We start from the raw sequence: 15,161 nt of genomic DNA on the forward strand, positions 1-15,161 counted from the left end.
GGGGGGGGATGGGTTAGCCTGGTGATGGCTATTAAAGAGGGCACGTTCTGCGTGGAGCACTGGGTGTTAATACACAAACAATGAATCATGGAACACTACATCAGAAACTAATGATGTAATTTATGGTTATTAACATAACAATAAAAAATTTAAAGGGAAAAAAGGAAATATCTAATGAATGGGTGTGGTCTCTCATTGTGGTTTTATTTGCATTTCCTTAACGACTCTTGATGTTCAGCATATTTTCATATGCTTATTTCCACCTGCAAATAAGAGTGTAGAGTGTCTGTTCCAATCTTTTGTCTAATTTTTTATTGAATTGTTTGTCTTACTGAATTGTAAGAGTCTTTATAGATTCTGAGTACAAGCACTTTTTTTAAAGTGTATATGTTTGCAAACATCTATCTATCTCAGCCAGCCATCCGTCTGTCTGGTCTATTGTTTCCTTAAAATTATTGAAGAGTAAAGCTTTTAATTTTGATAAAGTATGATTCATTAACTTTTCTTGTATATTTCATGCTTTTTGTGTCCTAGTTAAGAAATTTCTGCCTAACCCAAAGTTTCACAGTTTTTTCTCTTTTCTTCTAGAAGTTTTAAGCTTTTAGCTCTTTTATTTAGGTATATGATCTCTTCTGAGGTATTATATGAGGTGAAGTTTAATTTATTTTAATATAAAGGTACACTCATTCCATTGCAATTTGTTGAAAACAAAATCCTTTTCCATTTGACTTATTTTGACACATTGCTACATCCAGTTGTAAACATATGTGTGGATTTATTTCTGGGCTTTCTGTTTTATTCATCTGTATGCATTATGTCAATACCAAGCCATCTTACTCACTGTAGCTTTAGAGTTAAGTATTGAAATTAGATAGTGTGAGTCTTTCAACTTTATTTTTAATTTTAAAATTGGTTTGTCTATTCTGGATCTCTTGCATTTCCATATGAATTTAGCATTAGCTTTCAAATTGTTACAAAATATAGTTGGGATTTTGTTTGGGAATGCACTGAATCTGTAGATCAATTTGGAGAAAACAGTGATCTTAAAAATAAATGCCTTCAGCTCAGGTCATGGTCCCAGGGTCCTGGGATCGAGTCCTGCGTCGGGCTCCCTGCTCCTTGGGAGCCTGCTTCTCCCTCTACCTCTCTCTCTCTCTCTCTCTCTCTCTCTCTCTGTCTTTCATGAATAAATAAATAAAATCTTAAAAAAAATAAAAAAATAAAAAATCCTCTTCCAGTCGCTTCTCGGCCTTTTGGCTAAGATCAAGTATAAAAATAAAAAGTCTTCTTGTAGTGAAAATGATACAGCTCTGCATTTGTTTTCTTTAATTTGTCTCAGGAATATTTTGCAATTTTCAGTGAGTATGACATACATATTTTATTAAATATATTCCTTATTTCATGTTTAATTCTAATGTAAATGCTATTTCTTTAAAAATAAAATTCTGATTATTTGTAGCTAATATGTAGAAATTGTTAAATATTTATCTAGTATACCATAATCTTGGTAAACTGACATTATTTCTGGGATCCTTTTTGAAAATTCCTTAGGAATTTTTATAGATAAACGTGTCCTCGTGAGAACAAAGACAGTTTGAATTCTTCCTTTACAATATGTATTTCATTCGTTCATTCATTCATTCATTCTTCCTTTATTGCTCTGGCCATAATTTAGACCATAATGTTGAATGGAAATAATGAGAACAGACATCCTTGTCTTGTTCTTCATCTAAGAAGGAAAACATTCAGTCTTTATCCAATAAGTATAATATTAATTGTAGATTATTTGTGGGTGCCCTTTATTAGATTTAGAAAGTTCTCCTTTATTCCTAATTTGTTGGAAAGGTTTTTTTTTTCATAAATGAATGTTAAATTTTTTCAAATCCATTTTATGAATCTATTGGGTTGTTTATATGTATTTTCTTTTTATGACTCTTAATGCGGGGTATTATATTAATGGACTTCCAAATGTTAAACCTACCTTGAATTACTGGGTTCGCTTCAGTTTACTAAATTTTTGTTAAAGATGTTTGCTTATATTCACGAGAGATACTGTTCAGTTATTTTCCTGTAACTTCTTTGGTTTTGGTGTCAAGGCAATGGTGGTCTCATCACTGAGTTGGAAGGGTTTCCTTCTGTGGTATTTGGTAGAATAGTTGGAATGAAATTTGCATTATTTCTTATTTAAAAGTTTTAAAGGATATGCTGGGGAACACATCTGTGCTCAGAGTTTTCTTTTTGGGAAGTTTAAAAATGATCAGTTCAATTTCATTATTAGGTGTAGATTTTCAGGTTACCTTCTTGTTTTGTGCTGAGCTTTGGTAGCTGGTATCTTTCAAGGAATTTGTTTCATCAGGTTGCTGGACTTCTTTTAAAAATTCTTCATAATAATCCCTAATTAAAATTTTAATGTATGTAGAATGTGTAGTGATGTCCTTTCTCTTGTTCCTGATATTTTTAATTCTCATCTTCTTTCTCTTTTTCCTTATCAGCTTGCTAGAGGTTTATCCAGTTCAATGATCTTTAGAACCAAGTTTTTAATTCATTAGTGTTATCTATTTTATATTGTTTTCTGTTTCATTAATTTCTGCTCTGCTTTTTAAAAAATTTCTTCTTCCTGCTTGCTTTGGGTTTACTTGCTGTTCTTTAACTATTATTGTACTACCATTTATTTCTCTTTTTAGCTTTGTCAGTATTTGCTTTATATATTTAGGTGTTTCTAAGTTGGGCACATAAATATTTATAATTGTTATATTTTCTTGATGTGTTTACTCACTTATTATATCATCACTATCATCATCTTTGTCTCTTTTTATCATTTTTAGTTTAAGGTCTGTTTTGCCTGGTATAAGTATAGCTACCCCTGCTTTTTTGGTTAGCATTTGCTTGAAATGTTTTTTTCCATCTCTTCGCTCTCAGTCTGTGTGTGTCTCTTGTAGGTTAAAGTGAGTCTTTTAAAGGCAGCATATTGTTCGATCTTTTTTATTTTAAATCCATTCAGCTATTCTATGTCTTTTAATTTGATAATTTAATCCATTTACATTTAAAGTAATATTAATGAGTAAGGACTTACTATTGCCCCCTTTTTTTTTGAGAGAGAGACAGAGTGGGCACACACATGGCGGGGGGATGGACAGAGTGAGAGGGAGAGAGAGAACCTTAAGCAGGCTCCATGCTCAGCCCACATGAGGCTCACTTTCACTGCCCTGAGATCATAACCTGAGCCAAAATCAAGAGTTGGACACTTATTGGACTGAGCCACCCAGGTGCCCCACTACTGCCATTTTTAAAATGTATTTTGATTGTTTTGTAGATCCATTGTTCCTTGTTTCTTATCCTGCTGTCTTGTGTGTGTGTGTGCATGTGTTCTGATGTCTTTTGGTAGAAGTATGTTTTGACTTCTTTATCATGTTCTTTTTTGTAATTATTATAGGATTCTCTCTTGCAGCTAACATAAAATATCTTCCACTTAAAACACTCTATTTTATTTATTATTTTTGGTTTATTTTTTTTGTAACAACATATTTTAAACTGATAAAAACTTCACTAGAATTTGTAAATGTTATGCTTTTACTTTCCCTCCCTCTCACATTTTAGCTTATTGTCTTTATAATTTACATATTTTTTATATGGTGTACCTAATAATAGGTTATTATGGTTATTTTTACTATGTTCACTTTTAAAGCTTTTAAACTGGAGTTGTTAGTGAATTATGCACCATTATTATATAGCAGAATCTAACTATAACTATATATTTATCATTATTGGTGAGATTTATGCTACCTTTTTATGTTTTTATGATGTTAATTAGCATTGTTTAACTTCTACTTAAAGAACTCCCTGTAGTATTTATTCTAAGGCAGGACTGGTGTTAATGAACTCCCTCATCTTTTGTTTGTTCAGGAAAGCCTTTATCCATCCTTTGTTTCTGACAGCTTTTTCAGGCTTATAGATTTCTTGTTTGATAGTTATTTTCTTTTAATATTTTGAATATGTCATTCCATTCTCTCCTGGCCTGAAAAGTTTCTGTTGAGAAATCTGCTCGTATTATCATGGGGGTTACCTTAAATATAACTTCTCTTTTTTCTCTTGCTGCTTTGTAAATGCTTTCTTTGTCTTTAACTTTTGACAGTGTCATGGTAATGTGTCTTGGTATAGCCCTGTTCAGGTTCAACCTGTTGGGGGATCCTTTAGGCCTCACAGATTTTGATACCTATTTCCCTCCCCAGGTTTGCCAAGTTTTCAGCCATTATTTTTTGAAATATCCTTTCTATCCCTTTCTCTTCTCCTGGAATTCCCATAATGTGAATAGTTTTTTATTTTGTCCTATAATTCATGTAGGCTTTCTTTACCATTTTTCATTCTTTTTTCTTTTTACTCCTCTGACTGGCTAATTTCCAGTGTCCTATTTTCTAGGTCTCTGATTCTTTTTTCCATGTGGTTGAATCTACTTTTGAAACTCATTGAGGGGCGCCTGGGTGGCTCAGTTGGTTAAGTGACTGCCTTTGGCTCAGGTCATGATCTCAGGGTCATGGAACCAAGCCCCTCATCAGCTCCCTGCTCAGCGTAGTCTGCTTCTCCCTCTCTCTCTGACCCTCCTCCCCACTTGTGCTCTCTTTCTCTGCCTCAATTAAAAAAAAAAAACACCTCTTTATTGAATTCTTTCAGTTCAGTTACTGTATTTTTCAACTCTAAGATTTCTGTTTGTTTGTTTTTAATGGTTACTTTATCCTTGTCAAACTTTTCATTTTGTTCATGCATTGTTTTCCTAATTTCATGTAGTCATCTGTGTTTTCTTGTAGTTCACTAAATGTTCTTAAGAGGATTATTAAGAATTCTTTGTCTAACAGTTCATACATAACCATTTCTTTAGTATCTCTTATTGGAGCTTTATTAGTTAGCTTTAGTGATATCCTATTTACCTGATTTTTTGTGTCCCTTGATTCCTTACATTGGTGTATGCGCATTTGAGTAATTAAGCTCCTTTTTCAGACTTTACAGATTTGGTTTGGCAGAGACTGTTCTTTACCATCCAACTCATTTGAGTTTCTGGATGTGTCTTCTTGTAATGTCCTTGGGCAGGTGGGGCCTGCTATTATGGTTTATTTTTGGGCGAGGCAATGAATTGAGCTTTGAGGATGGGGATGGGGTGGAGTGTGCCTCTGGCTAAGAATAGCTACATAGAAATGCTATCTTAATTCCCTACCTAAGTGAGGCTGTAGGATGAGCTCTGTGGATACTAGTTGTTTTTGTGAGGGCCAGTGAAGTCAGGAATGACTTATTTCAGCATCTTGGTGATGTCACTGGCTATCTAGTTTCTTAATGTGGAAGCATAAGTAATTGACTTGAGGTATTTATTCTTTTCTGATATCGGTATTTGAGATTATAAAAAAATTCTTATAAATACTGCTTTAGCTGTATTGTACAACTTTTGATATGTGTGTGTGCATTTTTATGAAGTTCAAATATTTTCTAATTCCCTTTTCATATATTCATTGAGACATGGGTTATGTAGAAATGTGTCATTTAATTTTCAGAGATCTGAGGGTTTTCTGTGTATATTTCTGTTATTGGCTTCTAATTTAATTATATTGTGATCAGACAATATACTTTGTATTTTTAAGTACTTTTAAATTTGTTGGTGCTTGTTTTGTGGCCAGACCGTGGTCTGTTTTGTTAAATGTTTTGTGTGCACTGGAATATAATGTCTATTACATATAGTGTTCAATAAATGTCAAGTTGATCGAATGTGTTGTTCAAATCTTCTGTATCCATACTGATTTTGTCTGCTTTTTCCATTGTTGAGTCAGAAGTGTTGAAATCTCCAATTATCAACTTTTTGATTTGTCTCTTTTTTCTTTCACTTCTGTCACTTAATGGCTTACTGTATTTTAAAATTATGTTATTAAGTACATATGCTTTCAAGATTGTTATGTCTTCTTGATGAAGTGACATCTTTATTATTATGAAATGACCTTTATCCCTGGTAATATTATTTACTCTGAAATCCCCTTTGTCTGATATTTATATAGCCATTTCATCGTTCCTTTGATTTGTGGTTATATGGTATATTTCTTTCCATTCATTTACTTTTTCATTTATCTGTATTTATATTTTAAAAAGTTTTAATGTAGGTAGCATAGTATTAGATCTTTCTTTAATTATCAGTCTGGGAATCTGTGCTTTTTGTTGCAATGCACTTACATTTAATGTGATTATCAATATGATTGTGTTTAAATCTACCATCTTGCCATGTGTTTCCTGTACGTACCATCTTTTTTTTTTGGTAGTTTTTCTCTCTTTCTTTTGCATAAATTGAATAATTTTGTAATTCCATTTTATTTCCTTTGTTGATTTATTATATATAAATGTGTATATGTATTTATTAAATATGTAAATGTATTTTGGTATTGTTTTTTAGTAGTTGCTCTGGGGTTTATAATATTCATCTCCTGCTTGACATATTTCATCACTGCACCTCAGGGTAATAACCATACAAAAGTACATTTCTAAGGGCGCCTGGGTGGCTCAGTTGGTTAAGTGTCTGTTCCACACGGGGCCTGCCTCTCCCTCTCCCTCTGCCTGCCACTCACCCTGCTTGTGCACTCACTCTCTCTCTGTCAAATAAATAAATAAAATCTTTAAAAAAAAATTGGTTGTGATGTGCCTTGCTGAGAAGTTCTTTATGTTTCTTCTGCTTGGGGTTTGTTGACTATTTTGGATCTGTGAGTTTATGGTTTTCGTCAAATGTGGAAAAATGTATGTCATTATTTATTCAAATATTTTTTTCTTCCCTAACTTCCTTTAGCCTTCAGTTACACATTTGTTAGAATGTGTGTTATTGTCCCACAGTATTATTGATATTCTGTTCAGCTTCTTTAATCTCTGTTTCATTGTAGATTGTTTCTATCACTATGTCTTATCAACTTTTTCCTCTACATTGTCTAATATAATGTTAATTATATTGTATTATTTATGTATCACATTTTTAATCTGTTGTATATGTTATTTATAATGTGTATATATAATGTATTTTTTATTTATGAAAATTCTTTTGGGGCTTTCTTATATCTTATATTTCTCTGTTTAACACCTTTGGTCTTCCAACTCTATCATCTGTGTTATTTCTGGGTCTATTTTTGTTCATTGTTTCTCTTGATGTGGGTCATATTCTCCTACTTCTTTGCATACTTGGTAATTTTTTATTGGATGAAAAATTTCTGAATTTCATTTGTTGGGTGCTATGTATTCTTTTAAATCTTACTGGGTTTTGTTTTGAAACCCAGTTATTTAGACTCAGTTTGATCCCTTGAAACATACTTTTTAACTTTGTCAGGATAGGTCTAGAAGTACTTTTTGTCCAGGATAAATTTGGCTCTACCACAAAAGAAAACCCTGCTGAGGAACACATGTGTGTCCTTTATTTTAGGAAGTGTTTTCATTTAGGGTTGTAGGAGTTAGAACTAACTCACTGTTTTTTTGTCTTTTGCCTCCTCTTTTTCAGTGGTACTTCTGTGGTCTTCTGGAAAAATACATAATACATATTTTTCATAATGTAACCATATACAGAAAATAGATAAACTCAAACGTAGGAACAATTTATAAAATAATTGGCCTGTGCTTTTAAAAGTGCTAAGGTCACAAAATATAGAGAAAAACTGAAGGACTTTTTCAGATGAAAAGAAAGTAAAGAAACAGGACAACTAAATGGAGTGAATGACTAGATTGGATTTTGGGTTGGGGGAAAAGTCTAAACTATATTATTGAAACAACTGTAAAATTTGAATATGATCTGTGGATTAGATAATAGTAATATAACACTGTTAAACTACACTGATTCTGATAATTGAACTGTGGTCGAGTAAGTAGATGTTCTTGTTCTTAAATACATGCTGAAGTCAGGGTGCCCAGGTGGTGCAGTTTGTTGAGTGTCCAACTCTTGATTTTGACTCAGGTCGTGATCTCACATGGTCTGTATTGTTAAATGGTTGTGAGGTTGTGAGATTGAGCCCTGCATTGGGCCTCTCTTTTGGGCAAGGAGCCTTTAGGATTCCCTCCACCCCACATCGCTGTATGCATGCACACTCTTTCTTTGCTCTCTATTTAAAAAAAGGAAGAAATACATGCCAAAGTATTTAGGGTTATGGGCATGATATATACAAGTTTCTTTTAAGTGGTTTAAGAAATTAAACACACACACACAGGCACATGTACATAGCACAAGCAAGCAAATGATAATGCAAGTTGAAGAATATGTGACTATTGTTGAATCTGGAAAAGAGATACACAGATTCTTTGTATCTTTCTTAACAGCTTATCTGAAAGCTTGAAATTATATGGAAAAAATTCACCAAAAGTGAATTGGCTCGAACACAGAGGATTGAATTTCTTTTTATTGCTAGGTGTACATTGCTTAACCTTTTGGGAGTTGATGGATTCATTCTAAACATAGACAAAGTGGTATGATTTATAATTTTCTCCTGATTGCCCCCCCTTTTGAATCAAATTGAGCCACAACCCAGCAGCTCTCTGATGCTAGAACTGATATGATAGTAGCTTATCTTTGTCAGTCAAGGAGACAATTTACCGCATGCCTCCCTGTCACTCCCCGTTACCAGTGGCATGAAACTGACACCGAAAGAGAAGAGGGCATAAGAAATAGCAGTCCTTTCTTCCTGGAGTCATTCATCATAAGCTTTAGTAGCAGAATGTTCCCAAAGTCTTAGTGTAGCCTCATGAAACCAGAGCTGACTTCTTGCTAAATTCCAATATTAGTCACAGTTCTGTGGTCACGGTGCTTTTTTTTTTTTTAATTTTGTTTTATTTTTTGTTTGTTTAATACAAAAACTTTCTCATGATGGAAACACTTTATTTTGGGTGGAACCGGTAGAGCTGGGGTCAGGGGAGAAGAAGAGGGAAAGGTAGTTGTCATCCTCCATTACAGGTGACCACAGAAGGCACTAGTGGAGAAAAATATCTTTCTGAAAGCGGTGGCCATTGTCAGACTCGGTCAAGCGGGAAAAATGTGGGCAGTGTTACAAGTGAATGAAAACTTTTCAGCAAGGGTGTTTGTATGTGTGTGGTGAGGACACCATATGAAAGTTAAAACAACCCACCGTGAGTTGTTCACAGCTTCACTCACCTCGTTCTGGTTACAGATAGCCCCATATACCTCTTTGTCTTTGCTTGTTAACAGAGAAAAATGCATCTGATCTCCGTGTCTTGTCCATATGATTAATGGGGACATGACTGCAGGGATAAATGCTATTTCCTTTCATGCATCCTTGGCATCAAGTAGCACCTGCTCAGTTACCAAGAAATGTTCTCTTACAATCAGTAGATGAAGTTGGGGTGAACCAGAGTGAGCGTCCTCGACTAATGGTAGTGTTTAACAAGGCAGGAAGCTGAGTTGTAAGAGGGACACTGGAGGGTCATGTGTTTGGTTTCTTTGATCAGTTTGAATACGGCCAGGCACCAATACCTGCCCGTGGTTCCATGAAAATTGTCCTCCCTCTGGGCGCCTGGGTGGCTCAGTCAGTTAAGCGTCTGCCTTCGGCTCAGGTCATGATCCCGGGGTCCTGGGATCGAGTCCCGCATTGGGCTCCTTGCTCAGTGGGGAGCCTGCTTCTCCCTCTCCCTCTGCCGCTCCCCCTGCTTGTGAGCTCTCTCTCTGTCAAATAAATAAATAAATAAAATCTTTAAAAAAAAAAAAAGAAAAAGAAAATTGTCCTCCCTCCAATAACACCTTTTTCCCTAGGAGAAAACTGAAAAGCTTCAGATAAATTGATAGTGTAACTATTCCTAGGGCTGGTCCTGAATGAAATTACTCTCTCGCGTTGTGTCCTTATGCTCCAGTTGCCCTTTTGGGCGTTCTTGTCTCACCCCTTCTCTTCCCCTAAAGTCAGGTTAGAAGCCTTCACCTGACCCTTAAGATTGAGGTCTGGACAAGTGAAGGTTTAAAGAGAAATGGTCAAGTACTGATCTAGATGACTTTAAATGATTTAAATGGTCTCTTGTCTATCCACAAACTTTCTGTAAATATTATTGTCCTTATTTTAGAAATGACGAATTTGAGGTAGGTACCCGAAAGATAAGCAGTTTTACCCAGGGCAAACATCATATTTAGAAGAAGTAGGATTCAAGCCCAGTTCTGCCTGACTCCAAGAGTCACCTTTGGTACCAGGTTGTAGAGATGGAGATCTCCCATCCTGCTCTGTCCTTCCCACAAAAAACTGCCCCTTCATTCAACAAATACATCTTGAATACTCTGTATGCTGGGCACCGGGCCAGGTGTTGGGGAAACAATGCTGTTGAGACTAATAGAGTTGCTGCTTTCACAAAAATCACAAGCTAGTGGGGGACATCAAAACAAAACAAGACAAAACAAAACAACCGAACACATAAAAATATAATTACAGAGTTGGATAAGTTTTATGGAAGGAAAAATGCATGGTGGTATGATAGAAAAAATACATGTGTAGGGAGGTAGTTTATGTGCAATTTGGTTAGAAACAGACTCTCTGAGCTGGTGACAATGAGACCTGAGACTTCAAGGATGGGGGGTAGAAAGCCATAGAAGGCAGTGAGCTGTGAATGTTTCAGACAAAAGGAACAGTAAACGCAAATGCCCTGAAGCAAGGAGGAGAAGGTCTGTTCGTGGAACTGAAATGACACCAGTTGGGTAAGCTCAGAGAAAGATAAGACCTGGGGGGGCACCTGGGTGGCTCAGTTGGTTAGGCGACTGCCTTTAGCTCGGGTCATGATCCTGGAGTCCCGGGATCGAGTCCCTCATCGGGCTCCCTGCTCAGCGGGGAGTCTGCTTCTCCCTCTGACCCTCTTCCCTCTCATGCTCTCTATCTCTCATTCTCTCTCTCTCTCTCTCTCTCAAATACATAAATAAAATCTTAAAAAAAAAGTTTAAAAAAGAAAGAAAGGTAAGACCCGGGATTGGAGAATGAGGCTGAGCAGGATCACGGAGGTCTTTACAGAATTCGGTTGCACTCCCAGGACATGAAGCAGGAGGGGAGTGGTCATGTCATGCAAACTCCCAAACTCCCAAGGTTCAGCTCTTTTTTTTCTTAATTTTTTATTGTTATGTTAGTCACCGTATATTACATAATTTGTTTTGGTGTAGTGTTCCATGATTCATTGTTTGTTCGTAACACCCAGTGCTCCATGCAGAATGTGCCCTCCTCAATACCCATCACCAGGCTAACCCATCCCCCCACCCTCCTCCCCTCCAGAAACCTCAGTCTGCCCTTCAGAGTCCATCATCTCTCCTGGTTCGTCTCCCCCTCTGACTTACTCCCCTTCATTCTTCCTCTCCTGCTATCTTCTTCTTTTTCTTTTTTCTTAAAATATGTTGCGTTATTTGTTTCAGAAGTACAGATCTGTGATTCAACAGTCTTACACAATTCACAGCACTCGCCATAGCACATACCCTCCCCAATGTCTATCACCCAGCCACCCCATCCCTCCCAACCCCCACCACTCCAGCAACCCTCAGTTTGTTCCTGAGATTGAGAATTCCTCATATCAGTGCGGTCATATGATACATGTCTTTCTCTGATTGACTTATTTCACTCAGCATAACACCCTCCAGCTCCATCCATGTGGTTGCAAATGGCAAGATCTCATTCCTTTTGATGGCTGCATAATATTCCATTGTGTACATATACCACCTCTTCTTTATCCATTCATCTGTCGATGGACATCTTGGCTCTTTCCACAGTTTGGCTATTGTGGACATTGCTGCTATAAACATTGGGGTGCACGTACCCCTTCGGGTCCCTACATTTGTATCTTTGGGGTAAATACCCAGTAGTGCAATTGCTGGATCGAACGGTAGCTCTAATTTCAACTGTTTGAGGAACCTCCATACTGTTTTCCAGAGGGGTTGCACCAGCTTGCATTCCCACCAACAGTGTAGGAGGATTCCCCTTTCTCCACATCCCCGCCAACATCTGTCGTTCCCTTACTTGTTAATTTTAGCCATTCTGACGGGTATGAGGTGATATCTCATTGAAGTTTTGATTTGGATTTCCCTGATGCCGAGCGATGTTGAGCACTTTTTCATGTGCCTGTTGGCCATTTGGATGTCTTCTTTGGAAAAATGTCTGTTCATGTCTTCTGCCCATTTCTTGATTGGATTATTTGTTCTTTGGGTGTTGAGTTTGATAAGTTCTTTATAGATTTTGGATACTAGCCCTTTATCTGATATGTCATTTGCAAATATTTTCTCCCATTCTGTCGGTTGTCTTTTGGTTTTGTGGACTGTTTCTTTTGCTGTGCAAAAGCTTTTTATCTTGGTGAAATCCCAATAGTTCATTTTTGCCCTGGCTTCCTGTGCCTTTGGTGATGTTTCTAGGAAGAAGTTGCTGCGGCTGAGGTCGAAGAGGTTGCTACCTGTGTTCTCCATTAGGATTTGGATGGACTCCTGTCTCACGTTTAGGGCTTTCAACCATTTGGAGTCTATTTTTGTGTGTGGTGTAAGGAAATGGTCCAGTTTCATTCTTCTGCATGTGGCTGTCCAATTTTCCCAACACCATTTGTTGAAGAGACTGTCTTTTTTCCACTGGACATTCTTTCCTGCTTTGTCAAAGATAAGTTGACCATAGAGTTGAGGGTCCATTTCTGGGCTCTCGATTCTGTTCCATTGATCTATGTGTCTGTTTTTGTGCCAGTACCATACTGTCTTGATGATGACAGCTTTGTAATAGAGCTGGAAGTCCGGAATTGTGATGCTGCCAGCTTTGCTTTTCTTTTTCAATATTCCTCTGGCTATTCGGGGTCTCTTCTGGTTCCATACAAATTTTAGGATTATTTGTTCCATTTCTTTGAAAAAAGTGGATGGTATTTTGATGGGGATTGCATTGAATGTGTAGATTGCTCTAGGTAGCATTGACATCTTCACAATGTTGGTTCTTCCAATCCATGAGCATGGAACATTTTTCCATTTCTTTGTGTCTTCTTCAATTTCTTTCATGAGTATTTTATAGTTTTCTGAGTACAGCTCCTTTGCCTCTTTGGTTAAATTTATTCCTAGGTATCTTATGGTTTTGGGTGCAATTGTGAATGGGATCGACTCCTTGATTTGTCTCTCTTCTGTCTCGTTGTTGGTGTATAGGAATGCCACTGATTTCTGTGCATTGATTTTATAGCCTGCTACTTGACTGAATTCCTGTATGAGTTCTAGCAGTTTTGGGGTGGAGTCTTTTGGGTTTTCCACATAAAGTATCATATCATCTGCAAAGAGTGAGAGTTTGACTTCCTCTTTGCCGATTTGGATGCCTTTGATTTCTTTTTGTTGTCTGATTGCTGTGGCTAGGACTTCTAATACTATGTTGAATAGCAGAGGTGAGAGTGGACATCCCTCCCGCGTTCCTGACCTTAGGGGAAAAGCTCTCAGCTTTTCCCCATTGAGAATGATATTCGCCGTAGGTTTTTCGTAGATGGCTTTTATGATATTGAGGTATGTACCCTCTATCCCTATACTCTGAAGAGTTTTGATCAAGAAAGGATGTTGTACTTTGTCAAATGCTTTTTCTGCATCTATTGAGAGGATCATAGGATTCTTGTTCTTTCTTTTGTTAATGTATTGTATCACGTTGATTGATTTGCGGATGTTGAACCAGCCTTGCAGCCCAGGGATAAATCCCACTTGGTCGTGGTGAATAATCCTTTTAATGTACTGTTGGATCCTATTGGCTAGTATTTTGGTGAGAATTTTTGCATCCATGTTCATCAAGGATATTGGTCTGTAATTCTCCTTTCTGATGGGATCTTTGTCTGGTTTTGGGATCAAGGTAATGGTGGCCTCATAAAATGAATTTGGAAGTTTTCCTTCCGTTTCTATTTTTTGGAACAGTTTCAGGAGAATAGGTATTAATTCTTCTTTAAATGTCTGATAGAATTCCCCTGGGAAGCCATCTGGCCCTGGGCTTTTGTTTGTTGGGAGATTTTTGATGACTGCTTCAATTTCCTTAGTGGTTATAGGTCTGTTCAGGTTTTCTATTTCTTCCTGGTTCAGTTTTGGTAGTTGATACATCTCTAGGAATGCACCCATTTCTTCCAGGTTATCTAATTTGCTGGCATAGAGTTGCTTATAATATGTTCTTATAATTGTTTGTATTTCTTTGGTGTTGGTTGTGATCTCTCCTCTTTCTTTCATGATTTTGTGGATTTGGGTCATTTCTCTTTTCTTTTTGAGAGGTCTGGCCAGGGGTTTATCAATCTTGTTAATTCTTTCAAAGAACCAGCTCCTAGTTTCGTTGATCTGTTCTACTGTTCTTTTGGTTTCTATTTCATTGATTTCTGCTCTGATCTGTATTATTTCTCTTCTCCTGCTGGGTTTAGGCTTTCTTTGCTGTTCTTTCTCCAGCTCCTTTAGGTGTAGGGTTAGATTGTGTATTTGAGACCTTTCTTGTTTCTTGAGAAAGGCTTGTATTGCTATATACTTTCCTCTCAGGACTGCCTTTGCTGTATCCCAAAGATTTTGGACAGTTGTGTTTTCATTTCATTGGTTTCCATGAATTTTTTTAATTCTTCTTTAATTTCCTGGTTGACCCATTCATTCTTTAGTAGGATGCTCTTTCGCCTCCATGTATTTGAGTTCTTTCCGACTTTCCTCTTGTGACTGAGTTCTAGTTTCAAAGCATTGTGGTCTGAAAATATGCAGGGAATGATCCGAATCTTTTGGTACCGATTGAGACCTGATTTGTGACCTAGGATGTGATCAATTCTGGAGAATGTTCCATGGGCACTAGAGAAGAATGTGTATTCCGTTGCTTTGGGATGGAATGTTCTGAATATGTCTGTGAAGTCCATTTGGTCCAGTGTGTCATTTAAAGTCTTTATTTCCTTGTTGATCTTTTGCTTAGATGATCTGTCCATTTCAGTCAGGGGGGTGTTAAAGTCCCCCACTATTATTGTATTGTTGTCAATGTGTTTCTTTGCTTTTGTTATTAATTGCCTTATATAATTGGCTGCTCCCATGTTCGGGGCATAGATATTTACAATTGTTAGATCTTCTTGTTGGATAGACCCTTTAAGTAGGATATAGTGTCCTTCCTCATCTCTTATTACAGTCTTCGTTTTAAAATCTAGTTTGTCTGATATAAGGATTGCCACCCCAGCTTTCTTTTGGTGTCCATTAGCATGGT

This window comes from Callorhinus ursinus, unplaced genomic scaffold (genome assembly GCF_003265705.2).
Source record: "Callorhinus ursinus isolate GAN/ISIS: 27379988/994484 unplaced genomic scaffold, GSC_fseal_2.0 scaffold28, whole genome shotgun sequence".
Classification (NCBI taxonomy): domain Eukaryota; kingdom Metazoa; phylum Chordata; class Mammalia; order Carnivora; family Otariidae; genus Callorhinus; species Callorhinus ursinus.